At 36.6% G+C, this 26,801-nt stretch overlaps 1 long non-coding RNA gene across 2 annotated transcripts in view; it reads left to right on the top strand.

Annotated features, from left to right (window-relative positions):
- The first annotated feature begins 266 nt into the window (after positions 1 to 266).
- Positions 267 to 26,801, top strand: part of LOC149408671 (uncharacterized) — a 37,950-nt gene continuing 11,415 nt past the window's right edge. The window contains exons 1-5 of one of the 2 annotated variants that reach the window (XR_016305428.1): positions 267 to 484; positions 605 to 732; positions 1,067 to 1,174; positions 1,395 to 1,469; positions 1,844 to 5,190. This is a non-coding gene — a long non-coding RNA (uncharacterized LOC149408671). Of the gene's footprint in view, positions 485 to 604; positions 733 to 1,066; positions 1,175 to 1,394; positions 1,470 to 1,843; positions 5,191 to 26,801 lie in introns of those variants that run through there. The other variant, XR_016305429.1, reaches the window with a different exon arrangement.

Here is a 26,801-nt window from a genome sequence, read left to right as displayed (position 1 = left end):
TCGAACGCACCCCGAACGCGAAATCATTAAAAAAAAAATTCTTGCGCCTTTTTGCTCGAAAATTTTGCGTTTTTCGCATTACTCGAACGTAAATTAAAAACACGATTGATTTTTATCGAGCGTCGGGTCTGAATTGATCGGGTATCGTTGATTTTTTATTTTAAATTTTACGAAAGATGTTTTTAAATTTCCTCATTTTTAGGGTAATAGGTTTAAATAATGTCTAAATGTTTTTCTTTTCATAGTGGTATCATTATATTAAGACGCCATATCACGTGGTTTTTTTGGCAAATGGCGGACTGTTTTCTAAAAATCCACTATCGGATTTTTGTGTTTTAAATATTATCAAGTCCGCTGAAATGGACACGATGTTAGTCGATGTTATTCTGTATAATGAAGTTCTGTGTGTCATCGACGAGTGTGATCATGGGATTCTTTAAGAAATATGGATTCATAACGTGACGAAAAAAACATGGTGGTTCAGGTAAATATCCTTATTTAATGTTATTTTTTTGCTGTACCGAGTTGAAAATGAATATAACGTTACAATATATATTGATAAATGATTATTCAAATAGCTAACTCTTATCAAATGTCATTACAGGATTTAGAAACATCTCCACTGTATGCTATTAACAATGGACACCTTCACGGGGCGTTGCGTGTTGATCTTCGGTTAAAAATACACCTAGGCGGTTTCATCGATGGTAATTGATGGCGTTTCTTGGACAGGTATGTACACGTATGATAGTTGAGAATTTTTCAGAATGTTTTACAAGTTTTCAGTTGAACTTGCTCGCTGGATGACGTTAAATAAATCGCAACGTCAAACGTTTAATCATCGCACGAGAGCATTCTTTGCAAACGCAGCCGGCTCCAGTTTCAGATTACATAGATTCCTAAATTATCTTTTCTTTAGCCTGTAATTGACGATGGATATCTTCACAAAATTAATCATTAAACGAGCGTTTCTCTGCAGATCTTTTTGTAGAACCAAGTTAAAAGTGAATATAAAATTATAATACTATATACAATATGCCTAAGTTTTATCAAATATCATTTCCAGATTATTGAAACTTCTCTACGATGACGCTTTGAAGCCTCGACGTTCTGAACAAAGGAGAATGATGACGGTTGGCGATTACACATCGCAGAATTATGTCGTTTTCTCGAGGTAATATAACAATTTGTTCATAATATTACTGTTACATAAAATAAAAGCCCAACTTTTATCTACTGAAACGTTTAACTGTCTGCTTTTTGTAATTGACGATGGATATCTTCACAAAATTAATCATTAAACGAGCGTTTCTCTGCAGATCTTTTTGTAGAACCAAGTTAAAAGTGAATATCATTATAATACTGTATATTAATATAATATTTGACATTTACAGGACGTCAAACCGTCAAATTTACCAGCCTCGACAATCTGAACAAAGGACAGCGTAGAATTTTGACACTTTCTCGAGGTAAATATTATTATTTATAGATTTATAAATTTCTAGCACAATTATTGAAATGTTTCTTCTTTCTAGATAATTATTGAAGCGATATTTGAAAAGTAACGCAACTTCTCTTGATACGAGCGGCTGTGTTATAAATTATTACATATTAGTATTGACATAAGACATCTGCATATTATGTGTAGTTAGTTCTGGCTGCTATTTGACATAACATTTGAAACTTTGACAATCGCCATTATCGCCGAGTCTGTAAATTTTGCTCATTTCTTCTAATCAATCGTCTCTTATTGCAGATTTTTTTGTTGTACCAAGTTAAAAACATTAAAATACTATATATTAATAAATGAATTAACAATATGCATAATTTTTTTCGTTTGCAGGATGTCTGTCTGCGTTTTCAAGTCCTCGAGAATGAATGAACTTCAGCCGGCGTTACTTTGAACTGGAACTAATTTCACAATCCTCTCTATGTCTTTCCAAAGGCGTGATGAAAATGATGACACTTCAACGCTTTGATATTTTAAAGTTACTAATCATCCATGAATGGTATAATTATGGAACTAATTACAGTAGAACCTCGTTAATTCGAAATCCAGCGGACATCAAAAATCAAATTTCGAATTAACGAATTCCCACGTAATTCGAAATTTTATGAAAAAAAAAAAAAAAAAAAAACGCCGAAAATCGATTTTCTCGGCCGCCTCTTCAAATCTGGGTGGTATTTTAGTTGTAAATTCGTATTAATACCAATTATTTCTTTATTTTCGCGGTCGATTACCGTAGCAACCGGCCCTTTAAATTCAGATATTCGCAATAAATTCGTAAAAATGCTATATATTTACGCGTAAATCGAGACTTTGCTGCGGATTTCGGTCGCGGCCTACGCTTTAAATTGAGATATTCGTAAAAATACGATATATTTCCGCGTAAATCGAGATTTCGCGGTAATTTTCCGTCGCGGCCGGCCCTTTATTTCAAATATCTGAATTTGGATTCGTAAAAATACGATATATTTCCGAGTAAAACGAGAATTCGCGGCCGGCTCTTCAAATTCAAATATTCGAAATAAATTCATAAAAATGCTATATATTTACGCGTAAATCGAGATTTCGCTGCCGATTTCGGTCGCGGCCTACCCTTTAAATTGAGATATTCGTAAAAATACGATATATTTCCGCGTAAATCGATATTTCGCGGTAATTTTCTGTCGCGGCCGGCCCTTTATTTCAAATATATGAATTTGAATTCGTAAAAATACGATATATTTCCGCGTAAAACGAGAATTCGCGGCCGTATTCCGTCGCGGCCGGCTCTTCAAATTCAGATATTCGAAATAAATTCGTAAAAATATGATATATTTCCGCGTAAATCGAATTTTGTCGGCAGTTTTTCGTCGCGGCCGGCCTTTTAAGTTCAGATATTTGAAGTAAATTCGTAAAAATATGTCATATTTCGGCATGCATCGAAATTTTTCGGCCGATTTCCGTCGCGCCGTATTTTTTCAACTCGGATATTCGAAGTAAAGTTAGTAAAAATACGATATATTTCCGCGTAAATTGAAATTTCGCGTCCGATTTCCGTCGCGGTGACGAAATACGATATATTTACGCGTAAATCGAAATTACGCGGCCGAGTTTCGTCGCGGTCGACCCTTTAAATTCAGATATTTGGCGTAAACTCGTAAAACTACGACATATATCCGCGTAAAATGTATTTTATCGGCCCTTTAAACTCGGATATTCGAAATAAATTTGAAAAAAATACGACATTCCAATGTAAATCGATTCAGATTTACAAAATAATAATACTAATTAGGACGATGTATAACCACGTAAAAATACATTTTTCGGCGTTTTACCGAAACCTCTGACTTTTAGATTCGGATTTACGAAATATTATGATTTATTTTCGCAAAAATCAAATTTTTTCGAATTACACGAACAAATTTTCGTGCGCGGACAAAAATAAATTTCGAATTACGAATTAACGAATTTCGAATTAAAAAAAATTTTGTATGAAAAAATTTTTCAGAGGAAATTTTTTTTGCGAAAATTTCGAATTACTCGTTTTTTCGAATTATCGGGGTTCGAATTAACGGGGTTCTACTGTACATAACTAGCTTGCCAGTTAATATATCTACTTAAATCGGAAACGATCAAGGTTTTTAATTGGACGGCCAATTTGTTCATTTAAAATTTGTTCACAGACGAATGGAATGGAACATTACAAACTCCTCAAAGTTGCGTACCATCATGAAATAGTTTTACCGTCAAGTACGATTTGCCAAGATGTTATTAGCGCACTTTACGGAGATTCTCATTCTGTAGCGATTCAAATTTATTCAGTGACAGAGCGATACTGTGTCCCAAAAATGTAGATGCACGTAAAATTAACGTTAAAGTCTTGCTTATGAAATGACAGTTAATAAATCGCAGGGTCAAACTTTTAATCAGATTGGTGTTTATTTACCAGAACCCGTCTTTACGCATGGGCAATTGTATGTAGCTTGCTCCAGAGTCAAAACAATAAATTCATTAAAAATTCAAATAGTCGACGGAAGTCGTCAAGGTGTAAATCAGGCCGGAGTTTCAACCCAAAACATTGTTTACAGGGAAATTTTAGATTAGGTATTGTCGTTTTATATCTATTTAAACCAGTAAATTTAATCTATTTAAGACTAATCTTCCCATTTTAAATTTATTCACAGGGTTAAATACATTCATTTGATGATAACGTAAACCTAAATTTGTCACTATTTGAGGGAACTGTTGATTTTTATCATTAGGAAAATTTAGTTTCAGATTAAATAGATTCCCAAAAGCATTTTAACTATTTTTATATTCTGTTTAAACTTTAAAAAGTAAAACAAGTTCAAACTCAAAATACTTATATCGAATCAGATTTAAAAAAAATAAATACACTTTAATGAAATTAAAACGTTGTTTGATTTTTACTTATTTCCAAAATCTGTTATTTTATTTTATTTATTTCATTCAAAAAACAGTGTTTTACATAAAAAGCATACTCTGCACATCTCACTAGGGCATTTCAATCGGTAGCTTGACATAGGTAAATAGGTTTGCTCAGCTAGATCAGTGAGCTAAATTAAAATGTATTTATGTAAGGTAAGTTTTTAGATTCTCACGGCCAAAAGCATTTTTGTTGTTTGTTTTTGGGGTGTTATGCCGTGTTGCGCTAACTCCTTCTTTAGCCGACGTTTCGGACAGCGTCGGCTAAAGAAGGAGTTAGCGCAACACGACATAACACCCCAAAAACAAACAACAAAAAAGTATTTATGTAAGTTCAAGTAGTTGTAGGTAGTAAACAATTATATTTTTAACGTCTTACTTTTAAGTAAAGAGAGTGAAATGTGTATATTTCTTTTCTACGGTTTATACTGTGGATTCCAAATTGTCGAGGCATATTCCAGTGTACTTCTGACTCATACAAAAGTTAAAACGCTTTTAACACGCGAGGCAACAAAACACAAGTGTCTTAGCGCGTTGTTCAGTTCAAAGTTTTTACAGCTTTAAAACCACTATTCCATATTATATGTATTGTGAGAAGTGTGCATTAACCCAAAGACGTCACAATTCAAGTGTTGTGTAAATCAGACGTTAAATTTGTCAAATCTAACATGTTTTGCATATTCTTTGTAAACAACAAACTATATCTGTACATTTATATTGAATGTTTTGTTACCCAATAAAAAAATATTTTAAGCATTTATGTTATAACGTGTTTCTTTCCACCACCATTTTCAATATGGATTTCATTATAGGTAAAGACTTCCATTATAGGGGTCGATGTATAAAATGTTTAAGACTTATAAAAGAAAATATACGCTACGTTAACGATATGTAGACAAATCACATCCTGATTGTTTCATTTTTAATTAAATGTATTCATGTCATAACTATGAATATGTTGAATGTGAGGTGTAATCGGATAAACTGTTTTTAATTGAACTGTTAGCAAATAAATAAATGCTGGCTGCAAAAAAAACATTCATCAGCTCAAATGTTAACAGAGACGGCAGTGGCTCAAATGTCAAATGTCATACTAAAACCACAGATAAATTATAGATAGATAGATGGATGCTTTGGAACAACCAGTTTTTATTACAAATATTTAAGGCTAATCAAACTTAAAAACGTATTCCAATAAATTGGGTCCACATACAATGATAAAGATTTTTCATTTAATAATCAAAAATAACATAGGTAATGCTTCATTCACATTCTGATTTTTTTTAAAAGGAATAATTTTTTTGCGTTATAAATATTAAGTAGGTTGAAGTAACGATTTTTTTTTTTTTATTAAAGGTTTTTGCATTTCGCGATTAATAATAATCATTTAATTTAGGGTGGCGGTCATGAGAACCGTCGCCCCGGGAGCCATTCATACATAGCATGATCCCTTTATTTTTTTAACCAGTAGGTAACATATTTCGTTTTGCATATATATATTTTTTTTAATTAAATTAATGATAATTCTTATAAAGCCATTTCTGCGAAAAATTAGCTCGGTGACGCTGTAATCTACCAGGAGCACAGACGTTTGGGAAAGTAATTTACTATTAAAAACGGTTTATTCAATTGTTTTTTTTTTTTTAAATAACCTTTTTTCAGTTAAAAGTTTTTACATATGGGTACTGTCACCCCGTACTGAAAAAATGATCAGTATATTTCTTTCTTTAATTTTGTAGTCCCACATTCTTCGTCTCATCTACACCCAAACATCAAATGGCTTAGTACATTTACCCATTAGTTGCCTGCAACGGGCAAAAAGCTAATTTTAGGCACATACATTCAAACATACATACATTTGAATAAATTTGTGGTCACACATTCATTGCTTCATTCACATGCAAACATACATATTACATTTTTAAAAGTTTTTGAATTTTGCGTGTTTTTGAGGTAAGGTTAGGTTAGAACATGGAAAAAGGTATTAGATTTAAATCACAAACCAGTTTATACAAACCTAGCGTAGCCCACAAACTACTTGAAAACTGGGATATAACTCTAAAGGGGACGCGAGCAGGCGTTATTAAAGGGGCAAATTTTTGCTACAGAAAATAACATGGAAAATAGGTATTAGAATTAAAACACAAACCAGTCTATACAAACCTAGCGGAGCCCACAAACTACTTGAAAACTGGGATATAACTCTAAAGGGGACGCAAGCAGGCGTTATTTAAGGGGCAATTTATGTTACAGAAAATATGTATTAGAATTAAATCACAAACCAGTCTATACAAACCTAGCGTAGCCCACATACTATTTGAAAACTGGGATGTAACTCTTAAGGGGACGCGAGCAGGCGTTATTTAAGGGGCAATATATGTTACTTAAAAATTTGCAGTCCCACACCCTCGCCTCATCTACATTCAAATACTACACCGCGCGATTAATTTTTACCCATCAGTTGCCTGCAACGGGCAAAAAGCTAGTATACATATATTAATACTCAGTTTCTTTGTTTTATTTGGTCGCTTAAAATTAGGCGAAAATCGACCACTCGCCCCTAAAGTCGCATAGGACACTAGGTTCGTTTTCGTGTGCTTGAAAAAAGTTGCCTTTCTTTTGTTTCAGGCTTCACGCGAAAGTAGACCGAGACGCCTCTCTGCGGGAAGAGAATTCGAGTTCAATTTTGCGTGGAAAACCCGAAAAACCGAGGTATCCTCCATTTCCGGAAATTCAACCGGATTCGTACGGAAGAAGACGTAGACAAAAATTGGCGGCAGAAACTGGAAGCGCTCGAGTTGCGCCATACTAAAGTAAGGAAGTTCACGCTTCCGCCGCCAGGACGGCCCCACTCTGGCGAACAGCGATTTGCGGCCGTATAATTGTCGGAGCTTCTCGATTGGTAAACGGAAGTAAAACCGTTTCGTGGTCAAGACGAAACCACGTGGTATGATTTATTTATAAAATGTACACGGTCAAACTGATGATTGCAATCCGTAGCAAATACGCCGTCTGCCTTTAATATTATCGAAAAAATTCATCCTCCGAAGGTTTAGGAACGTTATTCGGCCGTCCCGCAGATGGCGTTCGGTTCAAAATGTCTCACAGTAACCGGCTAAAATTTGACATTTGCCATTTTAACAAAAAATGCCAACAATCGGGATTTTTGGTCAGTCAGAAATCAGCCAATCATAGACACACCGAAGTGATGTGCTTTTATTTTAGTGATGTTATCTCAAAGAAACGATAAAATTTGTAGAGGTACTTACTTTGGCAGTTTATTTTTTTTTAAATCGATAATGCTTATGAACGAAATAAAATAAAGTTTGGTAAAATAATTTGGCACGGATACCGTCGCCCCGTAGTGAAAAACTACATCAAGAGCGTCTCGCAGATTTTTAATTTCTACCAGGAGCGCAGAAATTGGAAAAGGTAACTGGGAGCGATTCATAGGTTTTCATCTGATTATTTTTTAACGAGTAGGTGCCTAACTGCGTTATGTAAATATTTTTTCGGTACATTTTTGATAGTAGGTTCAGGTACCTACACAGATGGTACCGGGTAGAGGTCCTAGGTAGGCAGGTACGAGAGCGTGTTTTAGCCCGTTTTTTAGGTTTGGTTCGTAGTGTTGTTATATAACCTATGGATTTAAAATTAAAAAAAACGATCAAATCTGTTCAAGTACCTACTTTGGTAGTTCATATTTTTAAAATCGATAATGCTTTTGAACAAAATAAAATAAATGGTAAGTTTTTAAATTCTCACGGCCAAAAGCATTTTTGTTATTTGTTTTTGGGGTGTTATGCCGTGTTGCGCTAACTCCTTCTTTAGCCGACGTTTCGGACAGCGTTGCAGTGTCCATCATCAGGGCAGATCCGGTAGATCCGAAACGTCGGCTAAAGAAGGAGTTAGCGCAACACGGCATAGCACCCCAAAAAAAACAAAAAAAAAGAAATAAAATAAACTTTGGTAAAAATAATTTGACACGGATACCGTCGCCCCGTAGTGAAAAACTACATCAATTGCGTCACGCAAATTTATAAATTGTACCAAGTAGTAGTAGCAGTAGTAGGAGAAGTAGTAGTAGTAGGAGGAGTAGGAGTAGGGGTAGGAGTAGGAGTAGGAGTAGGAGTAGGAGTAGGAGTAGTAGTAGGAGTATTAGTAGAAGTAGGAGTAGGAGTAGGAGTATGAGTAGGAGTAGGAGTAGGAGTAGGAGTAGGAGTAGGAGTAGGAGTAGGAGTAGGAGTAGGAGTAGGAGTAGGAGTAGGAGTAGGAGTAGGAGTAGGAGTCGGAGTAGGAGTAGGAGTTGTAGTTGTAGTTGTAGTTGTAGTTGTAGTTGTAGTTGTAATTGTAGTAGTAGTAATTTATAAATTATACCCAGAGCGCAGAAGTTATATAGGGTGAAGCGGTGTTATTGTTATGTAAAATAAACATTTTTTAATCAAAAATTTTTCCAGAATGAGTGTTTGTAATAAATTTGAGAGGCGGGCATGGGTACCGTCGCCCCGGGAGCCATTCATATTTTAAGTTTTTGTCTCTTTATTTTTAACGAGTAGGTACCTAATTGCGTTATGAATATATTTTTTTGGTAATTTTTTTTTTAAATATATTAAGTTTGAAGATTTTTTTTTTATATAATTTTTTCCAATAAAAGTTTTACATTTTACATGTTTGTAGAGCGATGTTTTTTTCCAAAATAAAACTCGCTGGGACTTTTGAAGAATATCGGTGACAAAAACCGTACATACGATATGGGTATCAAATTACGCGTCTCGACTTACAGAATCCGAATGGCTCGGTGAAAAAATGATCGGTAAGCTCCTTGGCTCTTTTTTTTCTCAAAATATTCATTTCTTTCTAAACAAAAATATATTTTAATACATTTGTGGTCACACATTCATTGCTTCATTCACATGCAAGCATACATATTTTTCGTGTTAATTGAGCAATTTTTTTTTCCAAAATAACAACTTTTGAAGAATGTTGGTGACAAAAACCGTACATACGATATGGGTATCAAATTACGCGTCTCGACTTACAGAATCCGAATGGCTCGGTGAAAAAATGATCGGTAAGCTCCTTGGCTCTTTTTTTCTCAAAATATTCATTTCTTTCTAAACAAAAATATATTTTAATACATTTGTGGTCACACATTCATTGCTTCATTCACATGCAAGCATACATATTTTTCGTGTTAATTGAGCAATTTTTTTTCCAAAATAACAACTTTTGAAGAATGTTGGTGACAAAAACCGTACATACGATATGGATATCAAATTACGCGTCTCGACTCACAGAATCCGAACGGCTCGGTGAAAAAATGATCAGTAAGCTCCTTGGCTCTTTTTTTTCTCAAAATATTCATTTCTTTCTAAACAAACATATATTTTAATACATTTGTGGTCACACATTCATTGCTTCATTCACATGCAAACATAAATATTTTTCGTGTTAATTGAGCAATTTTTTTTCCAAAATAACAACTTTTGTAGAATGTTGGTGACAAAAACCGTACATACGATATGGATATCAAATTACGCGTCTCGACTCACAGAATCCGAACGGCTCGGTGAAAAAATGATCAGTAAGCTCCTTGGCTCTTTTTTTTCTCAAAATATTCATTTCTTTCTAAACAAACATATATTTTAATACATTTGTGGTCACACATTCATTGCATCATTCACATGCAAACATAAATATTACATTTTTAAAAGTTTTTAAACTTTGCGTGTTAGTTGAGCATTTCTTTTTCCAAAATAACAACTTTTGAAGAATGTCGGTGACAAAAACCTTACATACGATATGGGTATCAAATTACGCGTATCGACCTACACAACCCGAACGGCTCGGTGAAAAAATGATCAGTAAGCTCCTTGGCTCTTTTTTTTCTCAAAATATCCATTTCTTTTTTTAAATTTTGTAGTCCCACACTCTTCGTCTCATCTACATTCAAACATCAGATCGCTTATCACATTTACCCATCAGTTGCCTGCAACGGGCAAAAAGCTAGTATATATACAGTAATACACAGTTTCTTTGTTTTTATTTGGTCGCTTAAAATTAGGCGAAAATCGACCACTTGACCCCAAGTCGCTTTACACTCTAAGGTTTGTTTTGGCGTGAAAGTAGCGAAAAAGTTGCCTCTCATTTGTTTCAGGCTTCAAGCAAAAGTAGACCGAGACGCCTCTCTGCGCGCGTAGAGCCCGGCGTTCAATTTAGCGTGCAAAACCCGAAATACCGAGTAATCCGAATTTTGTATGAAAATAATTCCCGGAAACTCGAGAGGTTTCGTTAGGGAATCGATGTCGTCAAAATCGTCCGGCAACGCTGGCGGCGCGCAATACGAGAGCGCTGATTTTCTCTTCTTCGGCGGCCAGGACGGCGACACTCCAATAAGTTAATTCGCGGCCGGTCAATCGGCAGAGCTTCCCGGCGACAAATCGGAAAAGAAATAGTCACGTGGTAACGACGAAACCACGTGGTACGATTTATTTATAAAATGTACATGGTCATCCTAATGATTAAATTCCGTCGCAAACACGCAGTCTGCAGGTGAAATTATCGAAAAAATTCATCCTCCGAAGGTTAAGGAACGTTATTCGGCCGTCCCACAGATGGCGCTCGGTTCAAAATGTCTTACAGTAACCGGATAAACTTTTGACATTTGCAATTTGACCCGAAAAATGCCAACAGGCGGGCTTTTGTATAATCAGAAATCAGCCAATCATAGACAAGCACCGAAGAGATGTTTTATTACATAGTGATGTTACTTCAAAGAAACGATAAAATTTGTAGAGGTACTTACTTTGGCAGTATATTTTTAAAAATCGATAATGCTTATGAACGAAATAAAAAAAAGTTTGGTAAAATAATTTGGCACGGATACCGTCGCCCCGTAGTGAAAAACTACATCGAGAGCGTCTCGCAGATTTTTAATTTCTACCAGGAGCGCAGAAATTGGAAAAGGTAACTGGGAGCGATTCATAGGTTTTCATCTGATTATTTTTTAACGAGTAGGTGCCTAACTGCGTTATGTAAATATTTTTTCGGTAAATTTTTAATAGTTGGTGCAGGTACCTACACAGATGGAATTCAAAGAAACAATAAAATATTTGTAGGTACTTACTTTGGCAGTATATTTTTTTTAAATCGATAGTGCTTTTGAACGAAATAAAATAAATGGAAAGTTTTTAGATTCTCACGGCCAAAAGCATTTTTGTTATTTGTTTTTGGGGTGTTATGCCGTGTTGCGCTAACTCCTTCTTTAACCGACGTTTCGGACAGCGTTGCAGTGTCCATCATCAGGGCAGATCAAGTAGATCCGAAACGTCGGCTAAAGAAGGAGTTAGCGCAACACGGCATAACACCCCAAAAACAAACAACAAAAAAAATAAAAAAAATAAAGTTTAATAAAAATAATTTGACACGGATACCGTCGCCCCGTAGTGAAAAACTACATCAATTGCGTCACGCAAATTTATAAATTGTACCAAGTAGTAGTAGCAGTAGTAGGAGTAGTAGTAGAAGTAGTAGGAGGAGTAGGAGTAGGAGTAGGGGTAGGAGTAGGAGTAGGAGTAGTAGTAGGAGTAGTAGTAGAAGTAGTAGGAGGAGTAGGAGTAGGAGTAGGAGTAGGAGTAGGAGTAGGAGTAGGAGTAGTAGTAGGAGTAGTAGAAGAAGTAGGAGTAGGAGTAGGAGTATGAGTAGGAGTAGGAGTAGGAGTAGGAGTAGGAGTAGGAGTAGGAGTAGGAGTAGGAGTAGGAGTAGGAGTAGGAGTAGGAGTAGGAGTAGGAGTAGGAGTAGGAGTAGGAGTAGGAGTAGGAGTAGGAGTAGGAGTAGGAGTAGGAGTAGGAGTAGGAGTAGGAGTAGGAGTAGGAGTCGGAGTAGGAGTAGGAGTTGTAGTTGAAGTTGTAGTTGTAGTTGTGGTACCGTCGCCCCGTAGTGAAAAACTACATCAATAGCGTCACGCAAATTTATAAATTGTACCCAGAGCGCAGAAGTTATATAGGGTGAAGCGGTGTTATTGTTTTGTAAAATAAACAGTTTTTAATCAAAAAAATTTCCAGTTTGAGTGTTTGTAATAAATTTGAGAGGCGGGCATGGGTACCGTCGCCCCGGGAGCCATTCATATTTTAAGTTTTTGTCTCTTTATTTTTAACGAGTAGGTACCTAATTGCGTTATGAATATATTTTTTTGGTAATTTTTTTTTTAAATATATTAAGTTTGAAGATTTTTTTTTTATATAATTTTTTCCAATAAAAGTTTTACATTTTACATGTTTGTAGAGCGATGTTTTTTTCCAAAATAAAACTCGCTGGGACTTTTGAAGAATGTCGATGAGAAAAACCGTACATACGATATGGGTATCAAATTACGCGTCTCGACTTACAGAATCCGAATGGCTCGGTGAAAAAATGATCGGTAAGCTCCTTGGCTCTTTTTTTTCTCAAAATATTCATTCCTTTCTAAACAAAAATATATTTTAATACATTTGTGGTCACACATTCATTGCTTCATTCACATGCAAGCATACATATTTTTCGTGTTAATTGAGCAATTTTTTTTTCCAAAATAACAACTTTTGAAGAATGTTGGTGACAAAAACCGTACATACGATATGGATATCAAATTACGCGTCTCGACTCACAGAATCCGAACGGCTCGGTGAAAAAATGATCAGTAAGCTCCTTGGCTCTTTTTTTTCTCAAAATATTCATTTCTTTCTAAACAAACATATATTTCAATACATTTGTGGTCACACATTCATTGCTTCATTCACATGCAAGCATACATATTTTTGGTGTTAATTGAGCATTTTTTTTTTTCCAAAATAACAACTTTTGAAGAATGTTGGTGACAAAAACCGTACATACGATATGGGTATCAAATTACGCGTCTCGACTTACAGAATCCGAATGGCTCGGTGAAAAAATGATCGGTAAGCTCCTTGGCTCTTTTTTTTCTCAAAATATTCATTTCTTTCTAAACAAAAATATATTTTAATACATTTGTGGTCAGGGGCATCTTTTTGTTACAGAAAATAACATGGAAAATAGGTTTTAGAATCAAATCACAAACCAGTCTATACAAACCTAGCGTAGCCCACAAACTACTTGAAAACTGGGATATAACTCTAAAGGGGACGCGAGCAGGCGTTATTTAAGGGGCAATTTATGTTACAGAAAATATGTATCAGAATTAAATCACAAACCAGTCTATACAAACCTAGCGTAGCCCACATACTATTTGAAAACTGGGATGTAACTCTAAAGGGGACGCGAGCAGGCGTTATTAAAGGGGCAATTTATGTTACTTAAAAATCTGCAGTCCCACACCCTCGCCTCATCTACATTCAAATACTACACCACGCGATTAATTTTTACCCATCAGTTGCCTGCAACGGGCAAAAAGCTAGTATATATACAGTAATACACAGTTTCTTTGTTTTTATTTGGTCGCTTAAAATTAGGCGAAAATCGACCACTTGACCCCAAGTCGCTTTACACTCTAAGGTTTGTTTTGGCGTGAAAGTAGCGAAAAAGTTGCCTCTCATTTGTTTCAGGCTTCAAGCAAAAGTAGACCGAGACGCCTCTCTGCGCGCGTAGAGCCCGGCGTTCAATTTGGCGTGGAAAACCCGAAATACCGAGTAATCCGAATTTTGTATGAAAATAATTCCCGGAAACTCGAGAGGTTTCGTTAGGGAATCGATGTTGTCAAAATCGTCCCGGAACTATGGCGGCGCGCCATACGAGAGCGCTGATTTTCTCTTCTTCGGCGGCCGGGACGGCGACACTCCAATAAGTTAATTCGCGGCCGGTCAATCGGCAGAGCTTCCCGGCGACAAATCAGCGAGTGTTGCAACACGCACGGTTTCGAAACGGCCAAATTTTGGTGCATTTTCTCAATGTTTCGTTTTCATCGATCGCCACCGATCTGTAAAACTTTTTCTCCTTCACCGTTTATGTTTTTATTCAACATCGAACGCACCCCGAACGCGAAATCATTAAAAAAAAATTTCTTGCGCCTTTTTGCTCGAAAATTTTGCGTTTTTCGCATTACTCGAACGTAAATTAAAAACACGATTGATTTTTATCGAGCGTCGTGTCTGAATTGATCGGGTATCGTTGATTTTGTTTTTTAAATTTCACGAAAAGTTGTACGAAATATCCCGATTTTTAGGGTAATGGGTTTAATTTATGTCTAAATGTTTTTCTTTGAATAATGGCATCATTGGAAAAGAAATAGTCACGTGGTAACGACGAAACCACGTGGTACGATTTATTTATAAAATGTACATGGTCATCCTAATGATTAAATTCCGTCGCAAACACGCAGTCTGCAGGTGAAATTATCGAAAAAAATCATCCTCCGAAGGTTAAGGAACGTTATTCGGCCGTCCCACAGATGGCGCTCGGTTCAAAATGTCTTACAGTAACCGGATAAACTTTTGACATTTGCAATTTGACCCGAAAAATGCCAACAGGCGGGCTTTTGTATAATCAGAAATCAGCCAATCATAGACAAGCACCGAAGAGATGTTTTATTACATAGTGATGTTACTTCAAAGAAACGATAAAATTTGTAGAGGTACTTACTTTGGCAGTATATTTTTAAAAATCGATAATGCTTATGAACGAAATAAAATAAAGTTTGGTAAAATAATTTGGCACGGATACCGTCGCCCAGAAGTGAAAAACTGCATCAATAGCCTCTCGCTAATTTATTATTTCTACCAGGAGCGCAGAACTTGGATGAGGTTAGCCTGGAAGCTATTCATAGGTTTTCATCTGTTTATTTTTTAACGAGTAGGTGCCTAATTGCGTTATGTAAATATTTTTTCGATAAATTTTTAATAGTAGGTGCAGGTACCTACACAGATGGAATTCAAAGAAACAATAAAATATGTGTAGGTACTTACTTTGGCAGTATATTTTTTTTAAATCGATAGTGCTTTTGAACGAAATAAAATAAATGGAAAGTTTTTAGATTCTCACGGCCAAAAGCATTTTTGTTATTTGTTTTTGGGGTGTTATGCCGTGTTGCGCTAACTCCTTCTTTAGCCGACGTTTCGGACAGCGTTGCAGTGTCCATCATCAGGGCAGATCAAGTAGATCCGAAACGTCGGCTAAAGAAGGAGTTAGCGCGACACGGCATAACACCCCAAAAAAAAACAAAAAAAAAAAAAAAAAATAAAGTTTGGTAAAAATAATTTGACACGGATACCGTCGCCCCGTAGTGAAAAACTACATCAATTGCGTCACGCAAATTTATAAATTGTACCAAGTAGTAGTAGCAGTAGTAGGAGAAGTAGTAGTAGTAGGAAGAGTAGGAGTAGGGGTAGGAGTAGGAGTAGGAGTAGTAGTAGGAGTAGTAGTAGAAGAAGGAGTAGGAGTATGAGTAGGAGTAGGAGTAGGAGTAGGAGTAGGAGTAGGAGTAGGAGTAGGAGTAGGAGTAGGAGTAGGAGTAGGAGTCGGAGTAGGAGTAGAAGTTGTAGTTGTAGTTGTAGTTGTAGTTGTAGTTGTAGTTGTAATTGTAGTAGTAGTAGTGGTACCGTCGCCCCGTAGTGAAAAACTACATCAATAGCGTCACGCAAATTTATAAATTATACCCAGAGCGCAGAAGTTATATAGGGTGAAGCGGTGTTATTGTTATGTAAAATAAACATTTTTTAATCAAAAATTTTTCCAGAATGAGTGTTTGTAATAAATTTGAGAGGCGGGCATGGGTACCGTCGCCCCGGGAGCCATTCATATTTTAAGTTTTTGTCTCTTTATTTTTAACGAGCAGGTACCTAATTGCGTTATGAATATATTTTTTTGGTAATTTTTTTTTTAAATATATTAAGTTCGAAGATTTTTTTTTTTATTTAATTTTTTCCAATAAAAGTTTTACATTTTACATGTTTGTAGAGCGATGTTTTTTTCCAAAATAAAACTCGCTGGGACTTTTGAAGAATGTCGGTGACAAAAACCGTACATACGATATGGATATCAAATTCCGCGTCTCGACTCACAGAATCCGAACGGCTCGGTGAAAAAATGATCGGTAACCTCCTTGGCTCTTTTTTTTCTCAAAATATTCATTTCTTTCTAAACAAACATATATTTCAATACATTTGTGGTCACACATTCATTGCTTCATTCACATGCAAGCATACATATTTTTCGTGTTAATTGAGCAATTTTTTTTCCAAAATAACAACTTTTGAAGAATGTTGGTGACAAAAACCGTACATACGATATGGATATCAAATTCCGCGTCTCGACTCACAGAATCCGAACGGCTCGGTGAAAAAATGATCGGTAACCTCCTTGGCTCTTTTTTTTCTCAAAATATTCATTTCTTTCTAAACAAACATATATTTCAATACATTTGTGGTCACACATTCATTGCTTCATTCACATGCAAGCATACATATTTTTCGTGTTAATTGAGCAATTTTTTTTCCAAAATAACAACTTTTGAAGAATGTTGGTGACAAAAACCGTACATACGATATGGATATCAAATTACGCGTCTCGACCTACACAACACGAATGGCTCGGTGAAAAAATTATCAGTAAGCTCCTTGGCTCTTTTTTTCTCAAAATATCCATTTCTTTTTTTTAATTTTGTAGTCCCACACTCTTCGTCTCATCTACATTCAAACATCAGATCGCTTATCACATTGACCCATCAGTTGCCTGCAACGGGCAAAAAGCTAGTATATACAGTAATACACAGTTTCTTTGTTTTTATTTGGTCGCTTAAAATTAGGCGAAAATCGACCACTTGACCCCAAGTCGCTTTACACTCTAAGGTTTGTTTTGGCGTGAAAGTAGCGAAAAAGTTGCCTCTCATTTGTTTCAGGCTTCAAGCAAAAGTAGACCGAGACGCCTCTCTGCGCGCGTAGAGCCCGGCGTTCAATTTGGCGTGGAAAACCCGAAATACCGAGTAATCCGAATTTTGTATGAAAATAATTCCCGGAAACTCGAGAGGTTTCGTTAGGGAATCGATGTTGTCAAAATCGTCCCGGAACTATGGCGGCGCGCCATACGAGAGCGCTGATTTTCTCTTCTTCGGCGGCCGGGACGGCGACACTCCAATAAGTTAATTCGCGGCCGGTCAATCGGCAGAGCTTCCCGGCGACAAATCGGAAAAGAAATAGTCACGTGGTAACGACGAAACCACGTGGTACGATTTATTTATAAAATGTACATGGTCATCCTAATGATTAAATTCCGTCGCAAACACGCAGTCTGCAGGTGAAATTATCGAAAAAATTCATCCTCCGAAGGTTAAGGAACGTTATTCGGCCGTCCCACAGATGGCGCTCGGTTCAAAATGTCTTACAGTAACCGGATAAACTTTTGACATTTGCAATTTGACCCGAAAAATGCCAACAGGCGGGCTTTTGTATAATCAGAAATCAGCCAATCATAGACAAGCACCGAAGAGATGTTTTATTACATAGTGATGTTACTTCAAAGAAACGATAAAATTTGTAGAGGTACTTACTTTGGCAGTATATTTTTAAAAATCGATAATGCTTATGAACGAAATAAAAAAAAGTTTGGTAAAATAATTTGGCACGGATACCGTCGCCCCGTAGTGAAAAACTACATCGAGAGCGTCTCGCAGATTTTTAATTTCTACCAGGAGCGCAGAAATTGGAAAAGGTAACTGGGAGCGATTCATAGGTTTTCATCTGATTATTTTTTAACGAGTAGGTGCCTAACTGCGTTATGTAAATATTTTTTCGGTAAATTTTTAATAGTTGGTGCAGGTACCTACACAGATGGAATTCAAAGAAACAATAAAATATTTGTAGGTACTTACTTTGGCAGTATATTTTTTTTAAATCGATAGTGCTTTTGAACGAAATAAAATAAATGGAAAGTTTTTAGATTCTCACGGCCAAAAGCATTTTTGTTATTTGTTTTTGGGGTGTTATGCCGTGTTGCGCTAACTCCTTCTTTAACCGACGTTTCGGACAGCGTTGCAGTGTCCATCATCAGGGCAGATCAAGTAGATCCGAAACGTCGGCTAAAGAAGGAGTTAGCGCAACACGGCATAACACCCCAAAAACAAACAACAAAAAAAATAAAAAAAATAAAGTTTAATAAAAATAATTTGACACGGATACCGTCGCCCCGTAGTGAAAAACTACATCAATTGCGTCACGCAAATTTATAAATTGTACCAAGTAGTAGTAGCAGTAGTAGGAGTAGTAGTAGAAGTAGTAGGAGGAGTAGGAGTAGGAGTAGGGGTAGGAGTAGGAGTAGGAGTAGTAGTAGGAGTAGTAGTAGAAGTAGTAGGAGGAGTAGGAGTAGGAGTAGGAGTAGGAGTAGGAGTAGGAGTAGGAGTAGTAGTAGGAGTAGTAGAAGAAGTAGGAGTAGGAGTAGGAGTATGAGTAGGAGTAGGAGTAGGAGTAGGAGTAGGAGTAGGAGTAGGAGTAGGAGTAGGAGTAGGAGTAGGAGTAGGAGTAGGAGTAGGAGTAGGAGTAGGAGTAGGAGTAGGAGTAGGAGTAGGAGTAGGAGTAGGAGTAGGAGTAGGAGTAGGAGTAGGAGTAGGAGTAGGAGTAGGAGTCGGAGTAGGAGTAGGAGTTGTAGTTGAAGTTGTAGTTGTAGTTGTGGTACCGTCGCCCCGTAGTGAAAAACTACATCAATAGCGTCACGCAAATTTATAAATTGTACCCAGAGCGCAGAAGTTATATAGGGTGAAGCGGTGTTATTGTTTTGTAAAATAAACAGTTTTTAATCAAAAAAATTTCCAGTTTGAGTGTTTGTAATAAATTTGAGAGGCGGGCATGGGTACCGTCGCCCCGGGAGCCATTCATATTTTAAGTTTTTGTCTCTTTATTTTTAACGAGTAGGTACCTAATTGCGTTATGAATATATTTTTTTGGTAATTTTTTTTTTAAATATATTAAGTTTGAAGATTTTTTTTTTATATAATTTTTTCCAATAAAAGTTTTACATTTTACATGTTTGTAGAGCGATGTTTTTTTCCAAAATAAAACTCGCTGGGACTTTTGAAGAATGTCGATGAGAAAAACCGTACATACGATATGGGTATCAAATTACGCGTCTCGACTTACAGAATCCGAATGGCTCGGTGAAAAAATGATCGGTAAGCTCCTTGGCTCTTTTTTTTCTCAAAATATTCATTCCTTTCTAAACAAAAATATATTTTAATACATTTGTGGTCACACATTCATTGCTTCATTCACATGCAAGCATACATATTTTTCGTGTTAATTGAGCAATTTTTTTTTCCAAAATAACAACTTTTGAAGAATGTTGGTGACAAAAACCGTACATACGATATGGATATCAAATTACGCGTCTCGACTCACAGAATCCGAACGGCTCGGTGAAAAAATGATCAGTAAGCTCCTTGGCTCTTTTTTTTCTCAAAATATTCATTTCTTTCTAAACAAACATATATTTCAATACATTTGTGGTCACACATTCATTGCTTCATTCACATGCAAGCATACATATTTTTGGTGTTAATTGAGCATTTTTTTTTTTCCAAAATAACAACTTTTGAAGAATGTTGGTGACAAAAACCGTACATACGATATGGGTATCAAATTACGCGTCTCGACTTACAGAATCCGAATGGCTCGGTGAAAAAATGATCGGTAAGCTCCTTGGCTCTTTTTTTTCTCAAAATATTCATTTCTTTCTAAACAAAAATATATTTTAATACATTTGTGGTCAGGGGCATCTTTTTGTTACAGAAAATAACATGGAAAATAGGTTTTAGAATCAAATCACAAACCAGTCTATACAAACCTAGCGTAGCCCACAAACTACTTGAAAACTGGGATATAACTCTAAAGGGGACGCGAGCAGGCGTTATTTAAGGGGCAATTTATGTTACAGAAAATATGTATCAGAATTAAATCACAAACCAGTCTATACAAACCTAGCGTAGCCCACATACTATTTGAAAACTGGGATGTAACTCTAAAGGGGACGCGAGCAGGCGTTATTAAAGGGGCAATTTATGTTACTTAAAAATCTGCAGTCCCACACCCTCGCCTCATCTACATTCAAATACTACACCACGCGATTAATTTTTACCCATCAGTTGCCTGCAACGGGCAAAAAGCTAGTATATATACAGTAATACACAGTTTCTTTGTTTTTATTTGGTCGCTTAAAATTAGGCGAAAATCGACCACTTGACCCCAAGTCGCTTTACACTCTAAGGTTTGTTTTGGCGTGAAAGTAGCGAAAAAGTTGCCTCTCATTTGTTTCAGGCTTCAAGCAAAAGTAGACCGAGACGCCTCTCTGCGCGCGTAGAGCCCGGCGTTCAATTTGGCGTGGAAAACCCGAAATACCGAGTAATCCGAATTTTGTATGAAAATAATTCCCGGAAACTCGAGAGGTTTCGTTAGGGAATCGATGTTGTCAAAATCGTCCCGGAACTATGGCGGCGCGCCATACGAGAGCGCTGATTTTCTCTTCTTCGGCGGCCGGGACGGCGACACTCCAATAAGTTAATTCGCGGCCGGTCAATCGGCAGAGCTTCCCGGCGACAAATCAGCGAGTGTTGCAACACGCACGGTTTCGAAACGGCCAAATTTTGGTGCATTTTCTCAATGTTTCGTTTTCATCGATCGCCACCGATCTGTAAAACTTTTTCTCCTTCACCGTTTATGTTTTTATTCAACATCGAACGCACCCCGAACGCGAAATCATTAAAAAAAAATTTCTTGCGCCTTTTTGCTCGAAAATTTTGCGTTTTTCGCATTACTCGAACGTAAATTAAAAACACGATTGATTTTTATCGAGCGTCGTGTCTGAATTGATCGGGTATCGTTGATTTTGTTTTTTAAATTTCACGAAAAGTTGTACGAAATATCCCGATTTTTAGGGTAATGGGTTTAATTTATGTCTAAATGTTTTTCTTTGAATAATGGCATCATTGGAAAAGAAATAGTCACGTGGTAACGACGAAACCACGTGGTACGATTTATTTATAAAATGTACATGGTCATCCTAATGATTAAATTCCGCCGCAAACACGCAGTCTGCAGGTGAAATTATCGAAAAAAATCATCCTCCGAAGGTTAAGGAACGTTATTCGGCCGTCCCACAGATGGCGCTCGGTTCAAAATGTCTTACAGTAACCGGATAAACTTTTGACATTTGCAATTTGACCCGAAAAATGCCAACAGGCGGGCTTTTGTATAATCAGAAATCAGCCAATCATAGACAAGCACCGAAGAGATGTTTTATTACATAGTGATGTTACTTCAAAGAAACGATAAAATTTGTAGAGGTACTTACTTTGGCAGTATATTTTTAAAAATCGATAATGCTTATGAACGAAATAAAATAAAGTTTGGTAAAATAATTTGGCACGGATACCGTCGCCCAGAAGTGAAAAACTGCATCAATAGCCTCTCGCTAATTTATTATTTCTACCAGGAGCGCAGAACTTGGATGAGGTTAGCCTGGAAGCTATTCATAGGTTTTCATCTGTTTATTTTTTAACGAGTAGGTGCCTAATTGCGTTATGTAAATATTTTTTCGATAAATTTTTAATAGTAGGTGCAGGTACCTACACAGATGGAATTCAAAGAAACAATAAAATATGTGTAGGTACTTACTTTGGCAGTATATTTTTTTTAAATCGATAGTGCTTTTGAACGAAATAAAATAAATGGAAAGTTTTTAGATTCTCACGGCCAAAAGCATTTTTGTTATTTGTTTTTGGGGTGTTATGCCGTGTTGCGCTAACTCCTTCTTTAGCCGACGTTTCGGACAGCGTTGCAGTGTCCATCATCAGGGCAGATCAAGTAGATCCGAAACGTCGGCTAAAGAAGGAGTTAGCGCGACACGGCATAACACCCCAAAAAAAAACAAAAAAAAAAAAAAAAAATAAAGTTTGGTAAAAATAATTTGACACGGATACCGTCGCCCCGTAGTGAAAAACTACATCAATTGCGTCACGCAAATTTATAAATTGTACCAAGTAGTAGTAGCAGTAGTAGGAGAAGTAGTAGTAGTAGGAAGAGTAGGAGTAGGGGTAGGAGTAGGAGTAGGAGTAGTAGTAGGAGTAGTAGTAGAAGAAGGAGTAGGAGTATGAGTAGGAGTAGGAGTAGGAGTAGGAGTAGGAGTAGGAGTAGGAGTAGGAGTAGGAGTAGGAGTAGGAGTAGGAGTAGGAGTCGGAGTAGGAGTAGAAGTTGTAGTTGTAGTTGTAGTTGTAGTTGTAGTTGTAGTTGTAATTGTAGTAGTAGTAGTGGTACCGTCGCCCCGTAGTGAAAAACTACATCAATAGCGTCACGCAAATTTATAAATTATACCCAGAGCGCAGAAGTTATATAGGGTGAAGCGGTGTTATTGTTATGTAAAATAAACATTTTTTAATCAAAAATTTTTCCAGAATGAGTGTTTGTAATAAATTTGAGAGGCGGGCATGGGTACCGTCGCCCCGGGAGCCATTCATATTTTAAGTTTTTGTCTCTTTATTTTTAACGAGCAGGTACCTAATTGCGTTATGAATATATTTTTTTGGTAATTTTTTTTTTAAATATATTAAGTTCGAAGATTTTTTTTTTTATTTAATTTTTTCCAATAAAAGTTTTACATTTTACATGTTTGTAGAGCGATGTTTTTTTCCAAAATAAAACTCGCTGGGACTTTTGAAGAATGTCGGTGACAAAAACCGTACATACGATATGGATATCAAATTCCGCGTCTCGACTCACAGAATCCGAACGGCTCGGTGAAAAAATGATCGGTAACCTCCTTGGCTCTTTTTTTTCTCAAAATATTCATTTCTTTCTAAACAAACATATATTTCAATACATTTGTGGTCACACATTCATTGCTTCATTCACATGCAAGCATACATATTTTTCGTGTTAATTGAGCAATTTTTTTTCCAAAATAACAACTTTTGAAGAATGTTGGTGACAAAAACCGTACATACGATATGGATATCAAATTCCGCGTCTCGACTCACAGAATCCGAACGGCTCGGTGAAAAAATGATCGGTAACCTCCTTGGCTCTTTTTTTTCTCAAAATATTCATTTCTTTCTAAACAAACATATATTTCAATACATTTGTGGTCACACATTCATTGCTTCATTCACATGCAAGCATACATATTTTTCGTGTTAATTGAGCAATTTTTTTTCCAAAATAACAACTTTTGAAGAATGTTGGTGACAAAAACCGTACATACGATATGGATATCAAATTACGCGTCTCGACCTACACAACACGAATGGCTCGGTGAAAAAATTATCAGTAAGCTCCTTGGCTCTTTTTTTCTCAAAATATCCATTTCTTTTTTTTAATTTTGTAGTCCCACACTCTTCGTCTCATCTACATTCAAACATCAGATCGCTTATCACATTGACCCATCAGTTGCCTGCAACGGGCAAAAAGCTAGTATATATAGTAATACGCAGTTTCTTTGTTTTATTTGGTCGCTTAAAATTAGGCGAAAATCGACCACTTGAACCTTCAAGTCGCTCACATTCTAGGTTCATTTTCGTGTGCTTGAAAAAAGTTGCCTTTCATTTGTTTCAGGCTTCAAGCGAAAGTAGACCGAGACGTCTCTCTGTTTGCATAGAATTCAAGTTCAATTTTGCGTGGAAAATCCGAAATACCGTGTAATCCGGTTTTTGTATGAAAATGTTTACTAATTTATTCGTTCGGCGTAATTTGTCGACAAAAATTTGAGTAGCATCTAGCGGCGGAAACTGGAAGCGCTCGCGGCGCGCTATGCGAAAGTGCGCAGTTCTCTCTCCGGCCGCCAGGTTCGCCCGACACGCAAAAAAATGATTTAATAGGGAGAGCTTCGCGAAGTCACGTGATCAAGCAAAAACTACGCGGTATGCTTTTTTATAAAATCTACACGCTCAACTTGATGATTGCAATCCGCAGCATATACGCCGTCCGCCTTTAATATTATCGAAAAAATTCATCCTCCGAAGGTTAAGGAACGTTATTCGGCCGTCCCACAGATGGCGTTCGGTTCAAAATGTGTCACAGTAACCGGCCAAACTTTTGACATTTGCTATTTTAACAAAAAATGCCAACAATCGGGCTTTTGGTTAGTCAGAGATAATAGCCGATCGTAGACAAGCAGCGAAGTGATGTGCTTTTATTTTAGGGATGTGATCTCAAAGAAACGATAAAATTTGTAGAGGTACTTACTTTGACATTATATTTTTAAAAATCGATAATACTTTTGAACGAAATAAAATAAAGTTCGGTAAAAATAATTTGACACGGATACCGTCGCCCCGTAGTGAAAAACTACATCAATAGCGTTACGCAAATTTTTGATTTCTACCAGGAGCGCAGAAATTGGAAGAGGTTAGCCTGTTAGCAATTCATATTTAAAGTTTTCATGTGTTTATTTTTTTACGAGTAGGGGTCTAATTGCGTTATGTAAATATTTTTTCGGCAAATTTTTAATAGTAGGTGCAAGTACCTACACAGATGGTACCGGGTAGAGGTCCTAGGTAGGCAGGTACTGAGAGCGTGTTTTAGCCCGTTTTCTAGGTTAGGTCCGTAGTGTTGTAATATAACGTATGGATTTAAAATTAAAAAAAAACGATAATATCTGTGCAGGTACTTATTTTGGTAGTTTATCTTTTGAAAAATCGATAATGCTTTTGAACGAAATAAAATGAAGTTTGGTAAAAATAATTTGTCACGGATACCGTCGCCCCGTAGTGAAAAACTACATCAATAGCGTCACGCAAATTTATAAATTGTACCAAGTAGTAGTAGCAGTAGTAGGAGTAGTAGTAGTAGTAGAAGGAGTAGGAAAGGAGTAGGAGTAGGAGTAGGAGTAGTAGTAGGAGTAGTAGTAGAAGTAGTAGGAGGAGTAGGAGTAGGAGTAGGAGAAGGAGTAGGAGTAGGAGTAGGAGTAGGAGTAGGAGTAGGAGTAGGAGTAGGAGAAGGAGTAGGAGTAGGAGTAGGAGTAGGAGTAGGAGTAGGAGTAGGAGTAGTAGTAGGAGTAGGAGTAGGAGTAGGAGAAGGAGTAGGAGTAGGAGTAGGAGAAGGAGTAGGAGAAGGAGTAGGAGAAGGAGTAGGAGAAGGAGTAGAAGTCGGAGTAGGAGTAGGTGTAGTAGTAGGAGTAGGAGAAGTAGTGGTAGTGGTAGTAGGAGTAGGAGTAGTAGTAGGAGTAGGAGTTGTAGTTGTAGTTGTAGTTGTAGTAGTAGTAGTGGTACCGTCGCCCCGTAGTGAAAAACTACATCAATAGCGTCACGCAAATTTATAAATTGTACCCAGAGCGCAGAAGTTATATAGGGTGAAGCGGTGTTATTGTTTTGTAAAATAAACAATTTTTAATCAAAAATTTTTCCAGTTTGAGTGTTTGTTATAAATTTGAGAGGCGGGCATGGGTACCGTCGCCCCGGGAGCCATTTATATTTTAAGTTTTTGTCTCTTTATTTTAAACGAGTAGGTACCTAATTGCGTTATGAATATATTTTTTTGGTAATTTTTTTTTTTTAAATTTATTAAGTTTGAAGATTTTTTTTTATATAATTTTTACCAATAAAAATTTTACATTTTACATGTTTGTAGAGCGATGTTTTTTTCCAAAATAAAACTCGCTGGGACTTTTGAAGAATGTCGGTGGGAAAAACCGTACATACGATATGGGTATCAAATTACGCGTCTCGACTTACAGAATCCGAATGGCTCGGTGAAAAAATGATCGGTAAGCTCCTTGGCTCTTTTTTTTCTTAAAATATTCATTTCATTCTAAACAAAAATATATTTTAATACATTTGTGGTCACACATTTATTGCTTCATTCACATGCAAGCATACATATTTTTCGTGTTAATTGAGCAATTTTTTTTTCCAAAATAACAACTTTTGAAGAATGTTGGTGACAAAAATCGTACATACGATATGGGTATCAAATTACGCGTCTCGACCTACATAACCCGAACAGTTAGGTGAAAAAATGATCAGTAAGCTCCTTGGCTCTTTTTTTTCTCAAAATATTCATTTCTTTTTATAAAATTTTGTAGTCCCACACCCTCGCTTCATCTACATTCAAATACTACACCACGCGATTAATTTTTACCCATCAGTTGCCTGCAACGGGCAAAAAGCTAGTATACAGTAATACACAGTTTCTTTGTTTTTATTTGGTCGCTTAAAATTAGGCGAAAATCGACCACTTGACCCCAAGTCGCTTTACACTCTAAGGTTTGTTTTGGCGTGAAAGTAGCGAAAAAGTTGCCTCTCATTTGTTTCAGGCTTCAAGCAAAAGTAGACCGAGACGCCTCTCTGCGCGCGTAGAGCCCGGCGTTCAATTTAGCGTGCAAAACCCGAAATACCGAGTAATCCGAATTTTGTATGAAAATAATTCCCGGAAACTCGAGAGGTTTC

The sequence above is a fragment of the Hesperophylax consimilis genome, unplaced genomic scaffold (genome assembly GCF_061612785.1).
Source record: "Hesperophylax consimilis isolate HC1 unplaced genomic scaffold, BYU_Hcon_1.0 scaffold_125, whole genome shotgun sequence".
In the NCBI taxonomy this organism is placed as follows: domain Eukaryota; kingdom Metazoa; phylum Arthropoda; class Insecta; order Trichoptera; family Limnephilidae; genus Hesperophylax; species Hesperophylax consimilis.
This window is presented reverse-complemented; position numbering and strand designations above follow the sequence as displayed.